Raw genomic sequence first — 24482 nt, forward strand, 5'->3', positions numbered from 1 at the left:
CAAAAGAATGAACAAATCTGTCTTGGAAGAAGTACAACCAGAATGCTCCTTAGAAGCAAGGATGGCGAGACTACGTCTCACATACTTTGGACATGTTATCAGGGGGGATCAGTCCCTGAAGGACACGATGCTTGGTAAAGTAGAGGGTCAGCAAAAAAGAGGAAGACCCTCAACAAGATGGATTGACACAGTGGCTGCAACAATAGGCTCAAGCATAGCAACGTTTATGAGGATGGCGCAGGACCAGGCAGTGTTTTATTCTACTGTACATAGGGTCACTATGAGTTGGAACCGACTAGACAGCACCTAACAACAACATGATGTTAATGAGGACAGGATTAGAGGCAACTATGTTAACGAGGCAGGACTCAATCTACAAGATTAGGTTGTGTTTTAAGTCAATCTTTTTTGAGATATAAAAGAGAGAAGGAAGCAGAGACAGGGTGACCTCATTACCACCAAGCAAAAAGAGCCAGGAGCATGCATCCACTGGACCTGGGGTCCCTGCGCAGAGAAGCTCCTTGAACAGGGAAGACTGATGACAAGGACCTTCCCCCAGAGCCAAAAGACAGAGAAAGCCTTCCTCTGGAGCTGGCACCCTGAATTCAGACTTCTAGGCTCCTAGACCATGACAGAATAAACTTTTCTTTGTTAAAGCCATCTACTTGTGGTATTTCTGTTACAGCAGCATCTAGGTAACTAATACAGATACATTTACAACATCATCAACAACAACAAAAAGAATAGCTGCTGAGGCTGCTTATGTATAGCCAAAAACCTCATGGGATTTGGTTTCTTGGTTTGGAGGTTTAGGATCATAATTTCATGAGACATGCCAGTTAATTGGCCTAATAGTGCCTCTGTTCTACCTCCTAGTTCGATACGTGGTGCCTGGAGTCTTAAAAGCTTTCAAGCGACCATCCAAGGCAAAACAATTGGTCTCTATCCACTTGGAACAACAGAGGAAAAAAAGAGAGTCAGGAATAGGAGGACAGTATAGAATGTGTGGTCAATTGCCTCCATGAACAACTGCCTTCTTGCCATGAGGCCAGAAGAACTAGATGGTGCCCGGCTACCATTGCTGAATATTTTAATCAAGGATTCTCTAGAAGTATCCTGATCAAAAGGGAGAAAATACAGACCAGAATTTTGAATTCTCATGGACTCCAGAAACTACTGCCCTGAGATAATCTTTAAAACTGAAACCAAAAATATCCCCTAAAGTCTTCTTAAAACCAAACAATAGTTTAGCTTAACTAGTAAAGAATGTATGTCTTGAGCATCGTGCTCAAAGAACTATCTAAATGGGATCAAAGAGGCAACAGCAACTGGAAAGATTAGACAGGAACCTTAGGGGCAGTGAATTTATGTTAAGGGGGGGAACAACTCAAACAAGGAGGGTGAGAACAGTTACACAACTCAAAGAATGTCATCAATGTCACTGAATTGTACATGTAGACACTGTTGAATTGGTGTATGTTTTGTTGTGTATATTCTCAACAACAAAATTAAAAAAAAAAAAATGCAGAGGGTCAGGTCCGGGAGAGTGTCCTAAGGGCAGCTGCCCCAGGCTGCCTCTCGGATCAGTCACTGCTCATCCCAGTGGTCTTGTCAGCCATGGACCCTCCAACTGCTTTAGGAGAAGCCCCCTTTCTTCACCTTGTCCCCACCGGTGGCAATGAGAAGGAAATGTGCTGTTTATGCCACGCACACACCAATAAGAAATTTAAAACCACTGCGAAAACATGCTGTTTGCTTGAGGGTTTCTTCCCCCTGCACTCCCGAGGGGACCTCTCAAGGCCTCCAGAGATCCCCAGTTCCTGAGGGAGGGGTCTATGAACACCAGCATCCCCAGCCCACCCAGAGCCTTCTGGAAAGGAAATGCAGCAGGAACTTACAATCTCTCTCAACCTCAGCAGTGACGTTATAACTGACCGGCTGCTTTTTCCCGTCAGTGTTTCTCAAGCTCTCAGCACATGCTATTTATGGACATAGACCCACCCTGTCTTTGCTGCAACCAGGAACGCAATAGCAAACGGCTCTCATAAGGCAGAACAGCGGCTGTCCTGGAAAATACTCCAAGGATGGCCTCCAAATGCCTCAGCACCAGCAAGGCTTTTGAGCCTGCGTGCATGTTTTTGAGCATGTTCAGTCTGTGCTGGGGTGCATTCACTTCACTCCCCCTAATCTAGGATACAAGAACCATTTCAGAAGGAAATCTCTGAAGAAACCATCTTTGATCACTTGCAATGCTTTCATTGATTATGACAATGTTAACATTTCTTCCTGACTTTCATTTACCCTACAAACAATAACCCAAACCACCACACCTTTTGCCATGGAGTCGATTCCGACTCACAGCGACCCTATAGGACAGAGTAGAACTGCCCCATAGAGTTTCCAAGGCTGTAAATCTTCATGGAAACAGACTGCCCCATCTTTCTCCTGAGGAGCGTCTGGTGAGTTCCAACTGCTGACCTTCCGGTTAGCAGCTGAGAGCTTAACCACTGCGCCACCAGGGCTCCCTACAAACAATAGGTGATACTAATACAATCTTGAATAGGTCACAAGTAGGCACAGGACAGAGGGCCCATCTCATGTCTCATTTCTTCCGGGTGCAGTTGTGTCTACACCAGCGAGCCAGAGCTGAGTCCTGCGGGTTAGGATCCTCGGCTACCTCCTTACCTCCTCCGCTCTCCGCTGCTTCGTTTCCTCTGCTGTAGACACCCCTACTCTGGAGGGCTCCTCAGCCAGCAGGAGCGATCGGGGCAGCTCATGATCACAGGAAACTTAAGTCGGTTCTGGTATCAATAATCTCCTCCACCCCCAGGTACCGAGGGTCTCCCAGACCTTGTCCCTGCAGTTTTGGGGTTAGTTCCCCCGGTAAAGTGTGCAGACTGCAGTGGTTGGCAACAGGGATGTTTCTGGACTCAGTGGGCAGGGGTGGGGGGTGGGGGATGGCTTGTGTTTGGCTGATGACGCAGCATGATTTTCAGAACCTTTGAGGCTACAGAGGCCTCGCAGCCCACTGAAGTGGGTGCGCTGGCGTTGGAAGAGAAGCCGTGGCTGCCGCCAGGGAGAGGACAAGCAGAGTGGTTTATGGGGGATTTGGGGGCAGGTGCTGTCCCTACACGGGTACCTGGCATCCCATCTCCCTCCTCAGTGCTCTTCAAGATGGACTTATGAGGCTGGGCTTTCTCGGGGGGATGGGCATGAGATGAGCTGACATAACCCTGGACAGGCGAGGAGGGGGCAGGTGTGCCAGTGGCGTCAGCCAGGAAAGCTCCCATTCTGAAAAGAGATCTTCTTGGTCCACATCGAGCCTCCCCGGTCGTTTGTCCAACCTCCCCACCCCGCCCCACCTCTCCAAGGCATACCCGTCAAGGAAACCAGCTCTGGCAAACTAATGAATCATAAATTTTATTTCAAAATGTAAACATCACTAACCATGCATACACGTTAAAATGATAAAATTTACAATTTTGTTAATTTTTTTCTTTTTGCATAGGACATCATTACAATATAGAATCTATGCCATACAAAATACATACAAAGTTTCATCCTAGCAAGCCAAGGCCAGATTGGGAACTGTACAACTGTAATACTTCACTGTAGTGATCTGGAAAAGATGAACCGTGGCCTTCGGAAGCATGGTGTGGTGCTGGTTAAAAAAAAAAAGTTCCTACAGAACAGAAAATGTGCTTGATGGAAATGGTCTTGGACCCTTGGATTTTGCCTTTGCATTTTGACAAATGATTCCAAAGAAGCTCCCATCATGGCTTTGGATGGGAAGGGGTTGTCTGTACAGGCTGGGGGGCCGAGACCCCTCAAGGCACCCACACAAGTGAGTTTCCGCTCAGGGTCTCAAAGGACCTTCGCAACCCCACCCCACAATGCATAGTTGCTCAGTAGACACCTCACGCAGGGCAGTCCAGCCCTCAGGGTTCTCAGGGGTGGGGCCCAGGGACAGCTCCTCCCTCTGACCTTGGGAATGGACACAGGGCTGATGACATGGTGTCTGGGAGACACCCCCTCCTCTCACGGGCAGCCTGGGGAGGGACCCTGCGGAGTACGGCTGGCCTGTGTGCTGAGAATGGGGTTTGCTCTGCAGGCACACAGCTGCATATCTGGTTTCCAAATGGGTGTGAGGGGTGGTCTGTCAACACAGCCTCTCGTAAGAGACCCAGGGCCAACAGAAGGAACCCCAAGCCTGGGAGACAGCCGCTCCTACCCCCTCAGGGAACACGTGACATGCAGGGCAGGGCTGGCTGCTTTCCCATCCTGTTAATTTTTAAATAAAAGTAGTAGTTTTAAAGCTCATTGAGAAGGAGAGAGACGAGGCAGGGCCAGGTGGCCACACTGCAAAGCTGGTCTCTCGGTGTGGTCAGCAGAAACCAAGAGTGTGGCCATTTCTCTTCTGGACCCAAAGCCCCCACTGCCTGCCAAATCCAACTGTCCAACTGAGGAGGGATGGGACAGGCTGGTGACTGAGGGAGGCCTAAAGGATGACGCCCAGGCATTTATCAGTGGTAAGCTACGCTGCGCCTCCGAATTCTGTAAGAAACCCTCCGGACCGTGTCCAGGACAAGCCTTTGAAACCTACCTACGAACCAGGAGAGCTGGTCCTATGGCCTGGCTCTCCCAGGGGCAATCCTGAACTCAAGAGTGGCCAGCCCACATCCTCCAGCTCAGCTGTGAAAAACACAGCCTTTGGGCAGCACAAGACGTGGGTGACTCACAAAGCACCGCCTCTTTCCTATTTCCTACCACTAGTGGTGACGTGACCAACACGTCAAACCCCTCAAACTTGCTGGCACGGTGTCTTTGACTGACTTTTTCTAAATAGGTTTAAAAGAAAAAAAAAATTCAGTGACACCCGTCAGAATTCAGTACTAGGTAGCCTTGTAAACACAGCCCAAACTGGGGCAGAGAAACCGGGGGTGCTCTGCTCAGACCCTGCTTTCCTACAGTGGCCCCCCGTTCAGGGGGGAGCATGAGGTCTCAGGTGAGCACCTGACCTGTGCAGTGCTCAGCACCTGCTTCGGGCCAGCAAGGAGGCTGGGCTCTGCAGACAGCGGGCTGGTCGGAGAAGCCGTGAGCAGGATCCACCTCTGCCATGTTTCACACAGGCCATGGGAAGTCACCGCCTCTCTGTAAATGTTCAGCAAATGGGCTGGGGGCTGCTGAGGCCCACTGCCCACCTAGACCTGATCAGTGTCTGTGCCATGACCCAGTGCTAGTGAGGTCTGGAGCCCTGGTACTGTTGGTGTTACCCTCGGAGGCTGAACAAAACAGGCCATGGGGATTCCTGCACCTGCCCGCCAAGGGAGTCCCTGCCTGCCAAGGGAACACCTGCCTGGAGGAGTGGCCGGGGATAAAGGGGGCGGGGTCTGCAGTTCAGGAAGCTGTGATAGGCAGTGGGCGCAGGGTGTGAGCACGGCCTCCAGAACTGCATTTGAAAAGTTCCACATAGCACCCAGCAGGAGAGGCCCACAGGCCCTTGTGGATAGGGTTGTATCTGATTTTCTAGTATGGCTATAGGATTCTGTAGGCATTTAGGGGAGCAGAAGCCATTCCCTAAAATGGCTGATGCAAAGACAGGCTTTATTGTTTGGGTCACAAGCTGAACACCAGCCCCCTGGAGATTGCATCCAGGGTCACCTGTAGGCCGTTTTTTGGCGGGGACTCTCACTTCGCTCAAGCAGCCTCCTCGGCCTGCTAGAACTGAAGCCTGTGCTAAAATGACGGTGTGAGGTTGCACTATTGTTCCTGGAGGTGCTGTGGTTCCTCAACCCACTGAAAGCAGCAAGCGCGGTCACAAACCATAACATGAAACACCCTGAACCAGGCCTGGGCTGGGCAGGGCATTCTCCAGCTCAGAAGGAACTGCAAGCTGTCTCTGGTGGGCCCCCTGCAGAGGCCTGGGCAGGTGTGGCTTCCTGAGGCTCCCCCTCAGACACACACTCCCAAGATGGAGCCATACTGGGGAGCGCCCAGTTGGACTTAGCCTGGGACTCTCAGATTTTTTCCACCCTTCAAGTGAGATAATTTCAGCCCAGGTGATCCCACAAGGTCCAGGCTGGAGCCCCAGGCTGAATGGCCCCGGGGTTCCCAGCACCAATGCCCTCCAGGTGCCCCAAGTCTGAGGGCACCCCACCCATCTCCCGGGCGAGGCCACTGAAGGGACTACACCCTCCATTTAGCGAGAGACACTTTTGGGAACGAAGACGCTCATCTGCCATAAATAGCCCACGCCTGCATTTTTCTGTTTTAAGGCAACTTTACCCTCCCATCTGCCAGACGGACAGCCCTGGGTCACTGAGAGGAGAAATTAAATTAAGTGCTCTCTTTGGAAACAGCAAACGCCCCCTTTCCCTAGCCCACCCCACCCCCACGGAAAACAAACCAGCTCTTTATTTCAAGCCGCCTGGGTTTCAGTCCTTTTTCCCTTCCTATGCACATACAGAGGTAGGGGTGCAGACACTCCTCCATGACCTTGGACGTGGCACAGGGAGCCCCCACCCCTCCTGGGGAGAAGGTCTTGCTGCTTCCAAGGGACACCTCCCCCTGCCTTCTGGGACCTGTGGACAGTGATCGCACCAAAGGACTTTGGAATAAAATTCCTGAACCTGGAATGTGAATTCCTGAGACATGAGACGTATTCTGAGTGTGGCACTCCCTGCCTGGCAGGGAAACAGCTTTGGGAGGGACCGCCAGGGGTCCTTCCAGAGCTCGCCTTGGCCCTGGGTGCGAAGTCTCAGCGCCCAAGCACCCAGCGCTCTCCTTTGCCGAGGTCTCTCCAGCACTCCACTCTCTCTCCTGGGCAGGGTGCATGCAGGGCTGTCACCGCGCTCTGCACTCCACCTCTCCCCCAACCCACCCAAGCAGCAGGACCAATGCTACCACCCAACTCAGTACCTATGGTGCTGCTCTGAGCCACCACCACGTCACAGCTAGTGCCCGCTCACACACATGACACTCAGGGTGCCCTGGCCACACACAGGGGGCCATCCACGCTGGAGCCAGCCCGAAGCAGCTGCCAGGGGCTGCGGACCTTGGCTGTGCTTATCGCCTCTGGGGTCTTCTGTGCTACCATCGCCCCATGGTGTGGGTGGAGTGCAGGGGAAGATGGACAGACACAGCCAAGGCACTCTGGGCCCAGCAAGCCCGTCTGGGGGCTCGAGGGCTCTTCCTCATCAAAATGAGTACAGGTCTCTGCAAAACACCCCAAGTCTGCCCAACCCTACCTCCATACACACACACTCACACACTGTCATGGGGACTTGGACTTAAAGGCCCCCACTTGGGAGGGGAGGTGGGGAGGTGCCTCTGGCAAGCAGTGCTGAGAGGCCCGTGTCCAGCTTTCTGCAGAAGGAGGAGCTTTGGGGAACTGTCCTGGCTGGCTCTCTGCGCTGCCTTGATTAGCGAGAACCTGCGAGGGGCACTCCAGTCCAAACCCCCCACTGGCATAACCTGGAGAAGCAGAGAGGAAAGAGGGTCCAGGGGACGCCAAGTCGGCTAAGTCTGACCTGGGGACCTTGTAGATCTAAGAAAAGTGCTTTCCACAACCTTCCATCTGGTATGCCCTGGGGAGGAAAACAAGTACTTTCTCAGACGAGTTTTCCTGACATCCGCTTCACCACTACAGAAAGGCTCCAGGTCACAGTGTTCCAGTCTCTGACAAGACATGGTATCTGCACAACACCGAGCACACGTGTGCCATCCACACACAGCCCTCCGGTGAAGTGGCCGACAACCTCAGCCTTGGCCACAGACAAGGGCCTTGGCAGCAGGGCCTGTCCAGGGGATCGGGACCGGGTGAAGCAACAACACATCTTTTTAGAAGACCAGAATTCCCAGGCTGTGTTTTCCAGTCAGAGAGCATCGTAGGAGAGGGAAGGCCCCTTACCTTCTGCGAGCACCACCCTCTCGTGCTCTGTGAGTCCTCGATGCCATGGGGGCAGGCATGGCCTGGGCCGTGTCAGCTCGACAGTGGCTAGTGCCCTACAGGACTTGGGTCTCTGCTGGGTCTCTGCTTCCAGTTCTCTGCGAGGCTGCAGAGAGGGCTCCGGGGAGGCGGGGGGTCCTGGAGGCAGGAGGGACAGACCCCGCAAATGGAGATGCCTCTGCAGTCCCCCAGGTGAGTGTCCCTTTTGCCTATCATGGCTTAAGGCATCCCTCTGAGGTGTCCTTTCCTCAGAAATGTCTGCGTCCTGAGCCCAGCTGGGCCTCCGGGGCAGGGTTTGGAGGCTGGGTGAGAGAAGGGGGCACAGGCTGCCACGCAGAAAAAGGCTGTGGAAGCACAGATGCTCTGGAATGACTGGGCAGCTGACCTGCAGGACAGACCCCCAACTACAGCTGGCACTGGTCTATCTGCTGTCCCCAGTGTGTTCCCAAACCCAACAGAAACCTCCAGAGTGCAAATCTATGTACAGAGTAAGGCGGCAGGAAGGGCGTCGTCACTGACCTATGAAACATGTCCATCCCTGAGAAAGGGGGTTCACACCGCTGAATGTCAACCTCGTGGTAGTCCATTGTGCAATCTGTGTGTGGTGTTTTTTTGAATTTTTTTGTTGTTTTTCTACAAATTTACTTTGACACCTGAGGTGAAGAAAAATTTGTTGTTGTTGTTGACTTTTCAAAAAGTTCTCTCTCTCTGTTATTACAAAAGGAAAAGACAGGGAATCACAAAAGGAAGTACAAGCATCTGCTCATGGCTGTAACGGGGTGGGGGGTCACTCAGACCTGGGGGGGCCAAGAACTCTGGCAGCTGGACAGCAGGAAGCCCAGCTGGCAGGGCTGTGCCACTCCAGGATCCGAACTTAGAGCCGGGCAGTGGGCTCTGCCGGGTGGTGCCGCTGGCCGCCTGCCCAGCCATGGGCGCTCAGGGCGAGCTGGCCGGGCTGATGGTGGGGCTGCTGGCATCTGAGCGGCTGTAGTCGCTGACGGAGCCGGTCCGCGAGCCGCCGCCGCGCCTCTGCAGCATGCCTGGGTGGAAGTTGGCGTGGCGCCGCGCATGCTTCGTCAGGTGGTCGCTGCGCATGAAACGCTTCTCACAGATGGGGCAGCTGAACTTCTTCTCCCCCGTGTGCGTGCGGAAGTGCCGGGCCAGTTCGTCTGAGCGTGCAAACTTCTTGTTGCAGTCTTGCCAGCTGCAGGCGAAGGGCCTCTCACCTGTGGGCGGATAGGTGGGAAGCAGTGTCAGTCTTGGGCACTGGACCCGCCCTCTGCCCCTGGACAGGGCCTACCCCCAGGGAAGGCCCCAAGATCCAAGGCCCTCTCCTCAACCTGGCCACCCCGGACCCCGATGGCACACCTCCCCTCTGTGCTTGCCGACCCTTACCCTGGGCAATTGGCACCTGACACGCGGAGGTAAGCAAACCACACCCCAGAGTGGGAAAGGCAGATTTCAGGATGGGTCAGGGCCCAAGGCCCCTTGCAGCAGGGCCCCCAAGTCTACCACAAAGCATGGCACCCAACGTGTAGGGCCGGGCTGACCCGCCGTGATAGGGTGCAGGCCACCCCACATTGGCCCCGCAGTGCACATGCTCTGAAGCCCATCACCCCTGCAGGACCAAGAGACCACACAGCCCATAGGGCCTCCTGCAAGGGAGGCCCATGCAGAATTCCCAAACCCTTCCTTCCTGCCCAGTCTCCCCATCACTGGGGGCCTTTTCTGACCCTTTCCTCAGTCTCTTCATCTGTAAAATGAGGGGTCAGACTGGGTGATCTCTAGGGCCTGAGATTCCATGACTGACACCTCCAGTTAGCCTGGCTCCTTCTCTTACACAACTGCCAGTGTGGCAGACCCATAACAGCCAGCAGAGCAGGAGGGGTCACCAGGAAAGCAGAGACTGCAACAGGCTCCTGGACACCCGAGCTCAGTGACAGAGAAAGGTGGCTGCCCACAATACCCCCATGAGGGGCCTGCACGGGGCATGGGAGGAGGTGGGGCACAGCAGGGGTAAGTGAAGGTCTGCCACCAGTTCCCCTCATCCTGTTGCTCAGTGACAGACAGGACAGTATTAACCAACCTACGCAAACTCTGAACCACAGAAATGACACCAGTCACTCAGGGAGAATGCATGGGGGTTCTGACCCCCAGAACACAGCCCTCTTGGCATTGTGGGGCACCTGGCCTCACAGCCACCTTTCTACCCAATCCTCTCCTTCCCCCATACAGTCCTTAAAGCTGACTGTGAGTCCTGGGGACTGGCCCACTTATCCTCAGCAGAGGACACCTACACCAACCCCCCAAAATAAGCCCATCAACCTCAAATATGTAAACAGATATCCAAGGATGGCCAGCCAGCAAAGGAAGACCAGCAGCCTGAAAAGGAAAAGTCACGATCAATCAAACAACTGACTCCAGAGGAAAAAGAGGCACACCAGGAAACAGGGAAACAGAGGGAATGTTAACATAAAAATTCTAGTTGGTGTTCTCAGAGGAATGTAAGACAAAATTTTATGCATAAAGGAAACAGGAGACCATAGAAAGTAAGTGTAGAGAACAAAGAATATAGAAATCGAAAATATAGTTGCCCAAACAAAAATTCCATACAAATGCTGGAAATATACTGAGGGAACTATCCCAGAAAAGTAGAACAAAAAACAGTTCTAGGAAATGTTGAATGTCACAGTTTTCTCTGTCTCCTAGAAATGCTGAAGTTATAGGTGGTATGTGGTTGTATTTGTTCTCCTTATTGTTTTATGTTTTTTGGGAAGTGTGTAGGGGAGATTCAAAATTAGGGTAGGCACCATTGTTTCCTAGACCTATTTGACAGTTACAAACAGTAGGAGATAAAACTTAACAGCTACAAACAATAGGAGCTAAAACTTAACAGCTACAGACAGTAGGAGCTAAAACTTAACAGCTACAGACAGTAGGAGCTAAAACTTAAGAGCCACAGGGAATTAACACAGGAGGTTCAACATCTTAACAGGAGGCGTCAAGCAAAAGAACAGAAAAAATGGAGGACAGGAAATTATCAAAGGAATAAAAGAACACTATATGTCAGAGTAAAAAGAAGAAAGGAAGAAAGGAAGAAAAAGACAGGAGGCTCACACAGAAAGGACTGGCAGTGTTGGGTAAGTGAGTAAAGATCCACGTATGATAATTTCTCCAATGTCAGAACACTACGTGAAAAAGAGAAGACCCCAAAAATTAATAGAGAGAGTGGGAAAAACAAATCACAGGCCATCCATGAAGGAAAAAGGCTGGGACACCAAATTTCTCATACGTAACCCTGGAGGCTAAAAGACAAGGGAATGGCCTCCAAAGTTCACCTCTCACATACCCCTGTCAAAATGGCAGAAAACCAAGAAGCCATGACAGTAAAGAGTGAAGGGAGGTCTCAGGATAGCAGCCTGGCAACAAGCCTGGGGGTAAATAGAGCAGACCAGGGCTCAAAGAGGGAGAGCTCCAGCAAGAAAGTGAACTCCATGTACCACAGAATATGATCAAGAGGCTGGTTAGACTTCAGGACACAGTAAAGGCACCAATTATTATTTGGTTAATAAGGAAAAAAGAAAAAAAAAAAAAAGGCAATCAGAAAAACTCCAGGAAAATTCTAAGACATGGAAGAAAATTGTGGTCCAAACTGGAAGCAAACTAAAATGCCCCATGATTGTGAGAGTTCCGAGCCAAGCACCGTTTTAGGGGCTTTTTGCATATTATTTAGCCAACAACCCCATGAGGCAGCAAAGGGGAATGCCATCTTGGCACAAGACTTTGGCTCTATGGAAGAACACCAAGAACTGCTGGCAGCCACCAGAAGCTAGGAGAGAGGCATAGAACGGATTCTCCCTCAGAACCTCCAGAAATGTGAGAATAAATTTCTGTTGTTTTAAGCCACCTTGCTAATTTGTTACATCAGCCCTAGGAAACTAGTACAGTGCCCATACTCACAGTAAGGTCCACATGGCAATTACATGGGGACATGTACAACCTTGAGTTATGCACACCTGAGTGTGCCTGACTTAAATGGTATTTTCAATTGCCTCATATGCATGTGAAAGCTGAACAATGAATAAGGAAGACCAAAGAAGAACTGATGCCTTTGAGTTATGGTGTTGACGAAGAATATTGAATATACCATGGACTGCCAGAACAAACAAATCTGTCTTAGAAGATGTATAGCCAGAATGTTCCTTAGAAGTGAGGATGTTAAGACTTTGTCTCATGTACTTTGGACATGTTATCAAAGAGATCAGTCCCTGGAGAAGGACATCATGCTTGGTAGAGAATCAGCAAAAAAGAGGAAGACCCTCAACAAGACGGACTGACACAGTAGCTGCAACATAGCAAAGACTGTGGGGATGGCATAGGCCTGGGTAGTGTTTTGTTCTGTTGTACATAGGGTCACTATGAGTCCAAACGGCACCTAATAACAACACACAATCAGTACCTGACACTGCCTGGCTCGCTCCAAATGCTCACTACCTAAATGTCAGCTATTATTATTGCTGTTATTGACTATCCCTGTCAACTGGGTAGTCTCAGATTTAGGTCTGGGGAGGGGGTGGGGCAGTAATAACCAACCCAAATTCAGACCTACCCTTGCTTCCTAAAAGCCCAGGCCCTTGTTAGGGGCTTTATCCTTTTTAAGGTCCTATTGCCTGCAGCCCTGGGAGGCACACGAGCTGGGTATAATTACCGATGTGGTGACGTCAAGTTATTACAGACGGGCCAAGTGACGTCAGGGCCACAGAGAACCGTAACATTTGTTGGGATGCGCTGTTGGTGCCAAGCTGCCTGGAGGGGCAGGAAGGCAGGAAAGCCTGGTGTCACCGGCCACTGTGGACGTCAGCAGTTGCACATTTTTTATTGAGCATGTACCCCAAGCCTGGCTCAGGGGACTTGGACATGACCCAGCAAACATGTTCCTCCCTGCTCCATTCTCTCTTCTTCTCTTAGTCCATTCCAGGAGGGTGTTGGGGGAAATATTAGGAAGTTATGATTCATGCGGGCAAAGGCCAGCACAGGGCTGGCTGGGATGGCCCTGAGGGCTGACAGGGAGCAGCCTCGAGAATCGAGAATGGGTGAGGGAACAGAGGACAGCGTGCTGCAGGGCAGCACTTCTCAAACTTTTAGTGAGGACCTCAAAAACCTTTGGTTTGTGTGGCTTATAGGCACTGATACATACCCTATTACCCACTGCCGTCGAGTCGATTCTGACTCCCAGCGACCCAATGCGGTTTCCAAGGCTGTAAATCTCTGCAGAAGCAGACTGCCACATCTTTCTCCCTTGGTGATGCTGGCGGTTTTGAACCGCCAGCCTTTTGGTTAGCAGTCGATCGCTTTAACCACTGCATCACCAGCGCTCCTTATTTACCACATTACAAAGTAGAAAACAGAAAAATTTTAAACATAAGCATGTATTCCAGTAGCTGTCAAGGGGATGTCATTACACAGCATTTAGCTTCTGGAATATTCCATCATACTCTTTTGAGAGAATGAAGGGCTACTGTCATGAAAATAGTTTTGACCCAAGGCCTCAAGAAACAGTCTCAGGTACCCACAGGTGTGTGTGTAGGGAGCTTGGTGAGCAGGTGGGGAGTGTCCTGGGAGTGAGGATGAGGAGCCAGGAGGGTCAGGCCCTCAGGCCTTGCTGGCTGGTGCCAGGAGGGAGCCCAGCTTGCACTCTAAGGCAATGGGAAGTACTGGACTATACAAACTCGGGGTTTCCTTCTGGCAGCGTGTGCCATGAAGACAGTAATAGTATGCTAGGACCGCAGAGAGTGTTCAGTCTAGCTCAAAAACATGAGTGGATCCCAGGAGGGGCTCAGGAGTCCCTAAGCCAGGGACAAGCCCACTACCGGTCCCAAACAACAAACCCCTTCCCATAAAAAAACAAAACCGAACCTGTTGCACTGGAGTCAATTCTGACTCATAACGACCCTATAGGACAGAGTTGAACTGCCCCGTAGGGTTTCCAAAGAGCACCTGGTGGATTCGAACTGCCCACTTTTGGTTAGCAGCCATAGCTCTTAACCACTGTGCCACCAGGTCTAACCCTACCCTTCTCCCCCTTACACACATCCTTTCCTAAATTGGACAGGCATACGTGGTGGTGGGGTGGGGGTGGGGCGGTGTCTGTGTAGTGGTAAGTAGGGCAGGGGCCACAGGGAGAGGGCCTTCTGAGGCAAGAGGCCGGGGCCAGGCCTTGTGGGGTGCCAGGTGTGCAACGGGGACTTGAGTGGGGAGGTGAGAGGGGAGGGAAGTCTGAGGGGGCAGGAAGTCAAGGCTGTGGGAGGGCTCCGGTTACTGTGGGGGGTTGGGAGGGTCCATGGGCTGGGCTATGGGCAGGGCAGGATGAAGTAAGGGTGTCAGGCCATGGGGGTGGGGCAGCGGAGTGCGGTGAGTGTGCCATGCGTGGGACACGGAGGTGGGATACCAGGCATGCAGGGCAGGGGGCGGGATCCTGGGCTGTGGGATGGGGCTCGCGGTGGAGGGCGGGTTACGTAAATATTCCCCCATGCTGCGCAAGCCAAGCCAGCAGCGTGCCGGTAGCGATTGCCTCATCTTGTCAGGGAACACAGTGTTCCACATGCTGGCGCAGAAGCCGCAGGCCCGGCGGGGGCAGCGCGTTCCCTAAACAGGCCGCGAACCTATGACCTGTAAGGGCAGGGCGCTCTCCTCCCGCCAAGCCCCCCAGCCGCCCCACCTGGCCCTGGCTTCCTCCCCGCAGCAGCACCTGCAAGTGGGCGGGGTCTCAGCTGCCTCAAGCCAGCTCAAACCCTGGACTTGGGCCACAGTGAGAAACCCATCCCCTGGGCTTGGGCAGCTCTGGCCTCCTGTTCAAAGGGCACGCTCCTCCTTATCGCTCACTACCCAGCCTTGCCAAACTGCTGGCCCCACGAGGTGAGTGGGCCCCTCCTGGCTCCAACAGCAACTCTGCATACCACAGTCGGGGTGCTTTTTGCCTACTCCCCAGGTCTGCCTGCTTGGGCCCCTCCGCTGGCGCAGCAGTCCCGCAGCCTCTGGGGAAGCCTAGCTGTGCTTCCTTTATGGAGGGGAGAAGGGGGCAGCGCTGGAGGGAGCCAGGGAGGAGAGGGAAGACATTTCTGACCAGGGAGGGGGCCCCTGGAGACAAAAGTCAATGGATCCACCAGCTGAGCAGACTGACCAGGATCACAAAAGCAGAATGCTGTGAGCCCAAGGAGTCCATATGGGGGTGATGGGAGGGCAGGGCTGGTCAGAGGGAGGCACCGGGAAAGGCCTCCCAAGAGAAATAGCTCCACCCACCTCCAGATCAGGCTGTCATTCATCAACACACAGCTTTGATCTGTGGCTGCTGGTTTGGGGTGATTTCCAGCTCCCAACCTCAAGGCTCCTTCTGTGGGACAGCTCCGCAGAGGGCCAGCCACGTGGCCAAGCCCCTGCAGCGTCCAAGGGCACCCAGGCAGAGGGCTGGGGCAGCGGGAAGGCCTGTGCTCTGTGGGGGAGTGAACTTTCCTCATTCCTTAGGATGCCCTTCAGCTGCTCTTCTCTTCACTGAAAACGCCCATGGTTCACAGACCCACAAGGAGCTGACACATGAACCATTTCCCAGAAAGTCTAGGCTGGGCGATCCTACTCACCCATTGCACAAATGAGGAGCAGAGCCAGGACCCAGCCCCTGGGGAACCCTCTCATCCTAGGAGCTAATCCTGCAAGGAGTGACAAGAATTTCTGCCTTGGGAGCACCCCGCACCCTCCTGCTCCATCACTCGTCTGTTGATGACCTCAGCAGGTTACCACACTTCCTGACCTCAGGGGTTATGGTTTTACCTGTTCTCACGGTTACTGGGAGGATTAAACAGAAGAAAGTATAATGCTCACAGGAGATCTGCTGCTATCACCCATGGGCTGCAGGAACCACCAGGCTACATGTTTAAACCTGGCCCCAGGCAGTGTTCCTGCGTTCTAAGACCACCCGCTGCCTGCCGGCCCTGCCCTGCCCTGCCCCCAGGAGTGCTGTTGCTTTGGACACAGGACTGCTGCTGTATCACACACTCCTACATACGCAGGCCCACACCAGAGCTGGTCGGTGGATCAGAGGAGTGGAGCCTGGCAGAGGGTGCAGTTAAGCAAGTGAGTTTTCTGCCTGCAAATATGCATGTGGGTCTCCACATTTCTACAGTGGAATCCCAAATATATTTTTGTAAGCCATTTCTGTTATTTTGCTTTGTTTTGTACTAAGATAACTTGATGCCTGCCTGTAGTAACTGAACATTTTGATCAAAGATTCCATAGAAGAATCCTGATCAAAAGGGGGAAAACGCAGAACAGGATTTCAAATTCTCATGGACTGTAGACTTTCCGCAGCCAGGGAAGGTAGATGAACCCCTGAAATTATTGCCCTGAGATAATCTTTAAACCTTAAACCAAAAATATCCCCTGAAGTCATCTTAAAACCAAATAGTAGTTCAGCTTGACCAGTAAAAAAGGTCTGCCTTGAGCATTATGCTTTTTTAAGAACTATCTATACGGGATCAAATTGATAACAGCAACTCAAAAGATTAGACAGGAACCTTAAGGGGGCAGTGAATTTATGTTAATGGGGGAAGAACAACTCAAAAAAGGAGGGTGAGAATAGTTGCAGAACTTAAAGAATGTAATTAATGTCATTAAATTGTACATGTAGGCACTGTGTAACTCATGTTGTTTTGATGTGTATATTCTCAACAACAACAAAATAAACAAAATTTAGGAAAAAGAAAAAGGTAACTTGATCCTAAAGCTCAGATGGAAAAATAGCCAGAAAACTATGGAAAAGAATGATGTAGGGGGTTAGTAAACATACTGCCATTGGAATTGATACCCGGCCAATGAAGCAGAACAGAAAACCCAGAATTAGACCAGAAGACAATGAGAATTTTGTAGCGTATAAAGGTAACATCGTAAACCCCCGGGGGAAAGGTTATTCAGTAGATGTGGCAGGACAACTAGGTGGTGCCTGAGAAGGTGAGCAGATTCAAACCTCATACCAGGATACATTCTAAACGGATCAAAGCTTTAAATGTGGAAAATGAAACCACAGATGTTCTAAGTGAAAGTATGAGAAAATCCCTTTACAATCCTAGGCTAGAGGTCGTGTCTATGAGTCAAAGTCCAGAAGCCTCTCTCAAGGGTGAGAGGGAAAATCTGGAACTGAACAGTGGTGATAGTTGTAAAACATGATGCATGTAATTAATGTCAATGAATTGTACATGTAAAAACTGTTGAAATGGCAGATGTTTTGTTATGTATGTATTTACCCCCCCCCCCACACACGTCCAGAAGCCAGAAGAGAAAAGATACATATGACTACAGAAAAATAAAATGTTTCTGCATGGCCTAAATCACTACAAACAAAGGTAAATGGCTAAATGAGGGAAAGTGTTTACAGCTCACATCACAAAGTGCGAATCACCAATACAGTAAGAGCGCACAGAAAGTTAAAAGAAAAAAGCAATACCCAATAGAAAAATGGGCAAAGGCTATAACAGGCAGTTCATAAGAAAGGAAATACAAATGGCTCCCAAACACCTGAAAAGATACCCACCCTCACCCATCAGAAGGTGAACACAAATCAAACCCCACTGAGATACTACCTTTTGCCTGTCAGGCTGGTGGGGCTGATGGAAACAGGCCCTCTCACACTTTGCAGACAGTACGAATTGCTATAGCCTCTGTGGAGGACCATTAGACAATACCTAGCAAAATCAAAATCAAAAGTGTGGGTACCCTTTGACCCCACAACTGAACCTTTGAACCCACAACTGAACTTCTGGGAAACTACCCTACAAACACACCTGCACACCTACAAAAATAACATTCATGTGCCTGGTTACTCAATCCATCAGAAGCCTGAAAACAGCTCAGATGTCCTTCCCACTGGGACCTGCTAAATAATCACGGAACACTTGTATAATGGAGTACTACAAAACAGACCTAGAATTAGCTCTTCATGAACTGATATGGAAAGATCTCCAAGCTATACTGTTGAGTGAAGAAAGCAAGGTTCAAACAATGCATAAAACAGGAAAACAGTAAACACACACACAAATATATATATATATATATATTTATATTTGAACTGAGCAAGGAAGGTTAAGGGATTTTTTACCTGGAAAATCACTTAAATCTTTTGGATTATGAAACACAAATGTATTACCTATTCAAAAAATTTAAAAATTCAGTGTGGTGAATTACTTTAATATGGCCCTTCTATGGTCTTTGTGACCCCCACAAAATGACTGGGTGGGACTATAAAGTAAGGTGCATGGAACCCTTGCGGGGGTGGGACCATGCAAATAAAGTGTATGGAACCCTAATGAGGGGTTGGTCAGTTTTGCCACTCCTCTAGTTATAAAGGGAAACAATCCCAGAAGCGGGGAAGGGACCTCACTATCATCCGGAAGGAGACCCAGGAGAGGAGAGTGTCTTTTGGACTCGGGGTCCCTGTGCTAAGAACCTCCGAGACCCAGGAGACAGAGAGCTGTAATACTGAGAAGGTGAGAAGCAGGAGCAGAGAAACAACCGCAGCAGAACCAGGAGACCGGCATAAGATGGTGCAGCAGGCTTCTCAGAGGGTGTGCTAACCTACAGAGCAAGAGAGTTGACAGCCTTAGGGTAGGAGGCTTGCTCCTGGAGTGGGGTACCTCCAGGCACTTAACAGCAGAGCTAAAGAGCTTGGTAACACACAGTGGGGCAGAGGCCAGGCTGAGAGGCCCAGGGGCTGAGGGAGAGGCCTGCCTGCAGGCACAGCCAAGCAGCTGTCCTGATCAAAGAACTGTATCCCGAGTCATTCCTGATCCTGAATTGTAACCTGTTACTTCCCTAATAGACGCCATAACTGTAAGTATGGACTGTGAGTTCTGTGCGGCTACTGCAACAAATTATTGAATCCAGCAGAGAAGTAGGGACGGCTAGTGTCAGAATCAGTAAGAAGGTTGGAAGGTGGAGGTATGGTTGACCTCCACCTCACAGGAATCAGCCTTGGGCTGATCTTGATGATTTTCTCTCCTCCCCCTGAAGTTAGATGAGGGCTAACACTATGCCATTTTTACAAAAACAAAAATCCATAGCAAATTAGAAAATGCTAACCATAAATAATGCAAATTTAAAACACATTATTTGTCCATTCCCCAAGGGCCAGCCCTCCATTCAGATTCCCTTGCTGCCTTGCCTTGTATTTCTCAGCAGATTAAAGAAAACCACCCCAAGCGCTCGCTCTCATTAAAGTCAGAAGCAAACGCCACCCAGGCGGTTCTCCTCAAAACACGGTCGGGGCGGGCGAGATTGAGAAACTCACAAACAGCAGTAAAGTCAACTCCACTTTTCTAGACGCTGTTCCCAGGGAAGGATACTAGGGCTGGAGCCTCTGGGTCAGTCTTCAAAATGCTTCCCAGGAGGCGCATCCTGATAAGCGGTTTGACAGACCAGGCCGTTTAGAACAGGTCAGATGCAAAGGGCAACAGATGACAAACATTCAGTGAAGAATTTAAATAGCAGCAAGTCCAGGGTTGTAATCTTGTGTTAGAGGGCCCCTCTAGGCTCCTGAATACTATGTTCTTGTCATAAAAATCAACTTTGTTCATTCTAAAATGATCTTCTGTTCAACACAGACCTGGGTGGATGGGCCCCTCACTCGTCTTCCCCCCTCCTGTCTTGTAACAGGGGCCGGCTGAGTTTATCCAGACTTCAGAACACAGACAGTAAGTGCAGGGAAAGTTAGTCCCATCCCTCTGCCAGGGACTGGTGAAGAGAGAGGGTCTGGGGTGGCTTCTGGAAAGATCTATCTCTTGGATAGGAGAGAGAGAGGGAGGAGGAAAAAAGAGGGAGGTGTAGGGGGGACGGGGTGGGGAGCTGGCACAGAAAAGCCTCTTGTTTATGCCTCAAAGAAGCCTCCAAACTGCTCCTTGATTTGGAGGGGCAGCTCCCTCAGTCAACCAGGGTGCACCCCCCACACACACCGAAACTCATCGCCAGCCAGGGCCTCTGGGAGCTCATATATGTGGAGGGGGGAGCAAAACGGGCTTCCCGGCCTGCTGCCGTGGGCCACCACCTGCTCGCAGCCAAGGCCAGGCCCGCACCACAGCTACCTGGGCGGCTGATGGAGGGCCTCTCCTACAGGGCTCTGGACAGCTGTGCCCACTGCCTCTTCCTGTCTTCCCTTTTCTACCGTCTTCACTTCCTCCCTCTCCCATTGTCCTCAGGCCTGTCATCTCTCCTCTCTTCTCCCTCGGTGCCTCATAGAGGGCTCTGCACCTCTGCTACAGACTGGCCCCAAAGCAAGAACCATCCACAGCACAGGCGTCTAAAAGCACAGAGGTTTGCACTCATAACTTTTTTTGGTATAAAAAACTTCTGTCAAGTCGACTCTGACACATGGTGACCCTATGTGTGTCAGAGGACAACTGTATTCCATAGGGTTTTCAATGGCTGATTTTTTGGAAGTAGATTGCCAGGCCTTTCTTCAGAGGCACCTCTGGGTAGACTTGAACCTCCAACCTTTCAGTTAGCAGCTGCAGCATTAACCCTTTTTTGGTTGTTGTTGTATATGCTAGCTCATTTGATTCTACCAACCCTGAGAAACAGGAAGGTATCAGCGGTGAGGGGGCTGAAGTTAGAGAAAGTCTAACAACCTAACCAAAGTCACACACCCGAAATGGCTGGGCCTCAGAGTCTGGATTTCACGGAGAAGAAAGTCATTTTCACATCCTCCCCCTCTGTGGAATATGACCAGAGGTGGCTGGGCCATTCAGGTCCCAGGAGGGAAGAGTGGAAGAGAAATTGAGAAATCACCAAAGCCAAAGGCCCCTTTCACAGACACCCTGCCCGCCAGGTGTGTGTCTCCACCAGGCGCCCCCCCCCCACCGCCCCAGGGAAGGGCCAGCCACCATCCTCCCAGCCCCCAATCAGGCTGCATTTGGGCAGGTCCTGCAGTGGCCTGCCCAGGCAACAGCCATCCTGGCACGCGGGCATCCTGGCACGAGGACCCGCAGGGCCACCTCGGCTGCTGCCAGCCCCTCCCCAGCTTGCGGCCAGGCCTGCCTGTGTCCTGGCAGGTGTGGGAAGGGCTGCTGGGGCCAAGCGAGCACAGTACCCTGGGTGCAGCCCCAACCACCTGGCCTGCTCCAGGGGCCTGAGGCAGGCTCCGTGTCCTCACAGAGGAGTCAGGAGTCTCAACTGGGGCATAACAAAACAATTGGCTTTTCAGAGCTGGCTTCATAAAGCAAATAACTCAGAATAAAAATCATTATGTCACTTTGACTATAGGCCTAAAACACTTCTAGCTTTGATTTTGAGGGAGCGGATGTGAAAAAGCCCAATGATGCAAAAAAGCCCAACAAGTCAGATACTGACCCTTTTCTAGAACTGTTCTTAGATGGCTTCCAATTAGGACAGTGCTCCAGGACCCTAACCCTAACCCTCTCCTTCAGCAGCCCAGGTGAGCTGACCCTGCCAGATGCTCCAGTCTGACCCTGTGACTTCTGGGAAAACCATTTTCCCAAGCCCTGTCCTACAGCCCTGCCCACTGGTACTCCCATAAACCTCCAAATTCTGCCCAGGTACCAGAGTCCTACACACGTAATGGAAAGAAGCTGTGAAAGACCACAGGCCTGGACTGCTGCCCGGCCCACCCTCGTGGCTGGGTCCTCTCCCCCTTGACGGAATCCACACAGCTGTGTAAGAAGACAATGGAGCCAGTTCTGATGGGGGCGGGGAGAGGGAGTGTTCCCAGGGGGCCCCTCTTGGAGGCTGGCTACACTCTGCACTGGCCCCGCCGTGACCCCTAGAGAGTGAGCCGCCCCAGGATCCCCAACACCTCTGCAGCAGACTCCATGGCCCGGGGTGACCTGGGTCTGCCTGATGCCAAGGGAGCGCTGGTGAAAGCTGGGAACAGCCGCCTGGGGCAGAGAGCTGGCCTTGTTCCCTGCCTCCCTCCCCCAGGACCCCGTGGTAGGGCGTAGGGGCTCCATGCTCCTTGGTGTCGCCCCCAAGGTCACTGGAGCCAGACTTCACTTGCTGGGGGTGGGGGGTGACAGGGCAGATAAGGAGACGGTACCACATGGTCTGACTCGTCCTGGAGTTGCCACCCGACTGTCTCTCCACTGATATTCTTCTAAGCCACAGACGGGGCCCCCTTAATAACAGTCCCATTCACCTCGTGCAACCCAGAAGACAGACTTGCAAAGGGCGTGGGCCCGGTATGAAACGCACACGCCCAAGGCTGTAATCGCAGGAAGGAGACGCGGGAGGGGCCCGGGCACACACTCTGGTAGCTCTCTCTGGAAGACAGGGTTCCTGTGTGATTGTCCTTCTTTCCACATTTCTGTATTTGTCAACAAGATTTGCTTTTTGCAGACAGAAAGAATGCAGTATTATCTTAGAAAATCATAATAGTCTCGCAGCTCCCCTGGCCTCTGCCAAGGGACTGGTGGTAATTCATAGACACCACACACAGGCCTTGAAAGGCCAAGAGAGCACTAGGCCGGGCTTCCATAAAAGTGTGCTCCTTTTGGCTAGAGACACAAAACACATTTGAAAAATGCTGTTCCTGAGGTCCTTTTTAAAACAGCAATCATACAATACTGATGGTTTCTGCCAGAAGCTGCCCCAGATAAGGGCATGGTTGCTCGCGCACACATGTGCACACACAGTCACACCCCTTGCTATTCCTACACAGACATGCAGAAAGAGGTTAGCTGAGCCTAAAGCTTCCAGATTCTGATCAGGGGTTGCGGAGAAGGAGGAATGGGGAGTTAAAAACAATTTTTTTCAACAAATTTATGATTCATATAGCTATTTCTTTATTAATGTATTAAAAACATGATTTAGAAACAAGCTTAATAACTACTGCAATTTCAAAGTATTGCTGAGCAGAAACAACGTTTTGAGATATGTGCTACGTTGAAACATTTCTACTGCTGACAATCACAGGTATTGCTAGCTAATATTGTTGTGATTTGTTGTCTAAACTCATAATTGAAGAAACTGATAAATTTCAGTTGGACTTCAGTGAGAAAGGCATTCCCTTTCCTTTCAGTTGGACTTCAGTGAGAAAGACATTCCCTTTCCTTTCTCTTTAGTTTGGTGGTCAAATCGCTAAGGGCCTCTAAAGAGAAGCCAGGCGCATTTCCTCAGCCCAGTGGGAGTGACTTGTGTCAAACACCCCCCTCCCTTTGCAGTCCCGACAGCAAGCGTCCCCTGCTCCAGGAGCCAACGTGCTGTGAGCTAACACTCCCACGGTGGCGTCTGTGCCGTGACAGACGCCCACGGGGCCCTGGCAGTGCTGACAGTCCAGCAATGGCATTCCAATCGGCCTTTTTGGAGATTTTCTCAAACATTCACTAGGGAAAGGCAAGAACATGAATTTGGAATTGATAATTAAAGATACAGATTTACTTATTCGGTAAAAATGTTCTTCAGTTAAGGCTGATCAAAAGTGAAGACAACTTGTATCCAGAATATATAAAACCAAAACAAAACCAAACTCGTTGCCGTCCAATCAATTCTGACTCATAGTGACCCTATAGGACAGAGGAGAACTGCCCTATAGAGCTTCCAAGGAGTGCCTGGTGGATTCGAACTGCCGGCCTTTTGGTTAGCAGCCGTAGCTCGCATCCACTATGCCACCAGGTTTCCAGAATATATAAAGAACTCTTAAATGCTCAGTATCATTCGTCATCAGGGAAGTGCAAACTAAAACAATGAGATACCACCACACACCTATTAGAATGGCTAATACTCAAAACACCGACACCACCAAGCCCTAGTGGAGCCACAGGAACGCTTGTCCACTGCTGGTACGAACACGAAGTGGTACGGCCACTTTGGAAGACAGCACTCCTTGGTATTTACCCAAATGGGATGGAAACCTCTGTCCACAGAAAAACCTGCACAAGAATGTTTATAGCAGCTGTCTTCACAATCATTAAACACTGGAAGCAACTATCCTACAGGGGAATGGATAAACTGAGGTATATCCACACAATGGAATACTATCCAGTGATCAAAAGGAAGGAGCTATCAATTAACACAACATGGACAAATCTTAAATGCACTCTGTTAAATCAAAGGAGGCAGACTTCAAAGGCTGTAAGACTCCATTCATATGACACACTGGAACAGGCAGAAAACAGATCAGGGCAGTCAGGGGCTGGGGGATCAGGGAGTAGTTGACACTAAGGGTAACTTTTAGGGTAATGGAACTGTTTTGTATGGTCTAGGATGGTGGATACAAGACTATGCATTCATCAAAACACAGAGAACTGCTGTGCATCACACGGGATGAACTTCAGTATATGAACAAGAAGCAAGTGTGCCAGGAGGCTGGGGTATCCCAGGATGAAAGCCTGGCTGTGGCTACAACGCCTGACTGTATGACACATATATGGCCTAATGTCTCTGAAGAGGGTGGAGGAAAAAGGGGCTGACCTCAGTAACGTTGAAAATAAGTGTTTTGCTGGGAAACTATGAGACTAAAGACGAAGGGAGCCGTAGAGAACAC

General features: G+C 50.9%; 1 long non-coding RNA gene across 1 annotated transcript; it reads right to left on the minus strand.

Annotated features, from left to right (window-relative positions):
• Positions 1-3406: 3406 nt before the first annotated feature.
• Positions 3407-9265, minus strand: LOC111819806 (uncharacterized). The gene is made up of 2 exons (XR_002823389.1): positions 8468-9265; positions 3407-8086 (listed from the first exon to the last, which is right to left on the minus strand). It is a non-coding gene; the product is annotated as an uncharacterized LOC111819806 (long non-coding RNA).
• Between the last annotated feature and the right edge of the window lie 15217 nt (positions 9266-24482).

The sequence above is a fragment of the Trichechus manatus genome, unplaced genomic scaffold, assembly GCF_000243295.1.
Source record: "Trichechus manatus latirostris isolate Lorelei unplaced genomic scaffold, TriManLat1.0 scaffold00019, whole genome shotgun sequence".
Lineage (NCBI taxonomy): Eukaryota > Metazoa > Chordata > Mammalia > Sirenia > Trichechidae > Trichechus > Trichechus manatus.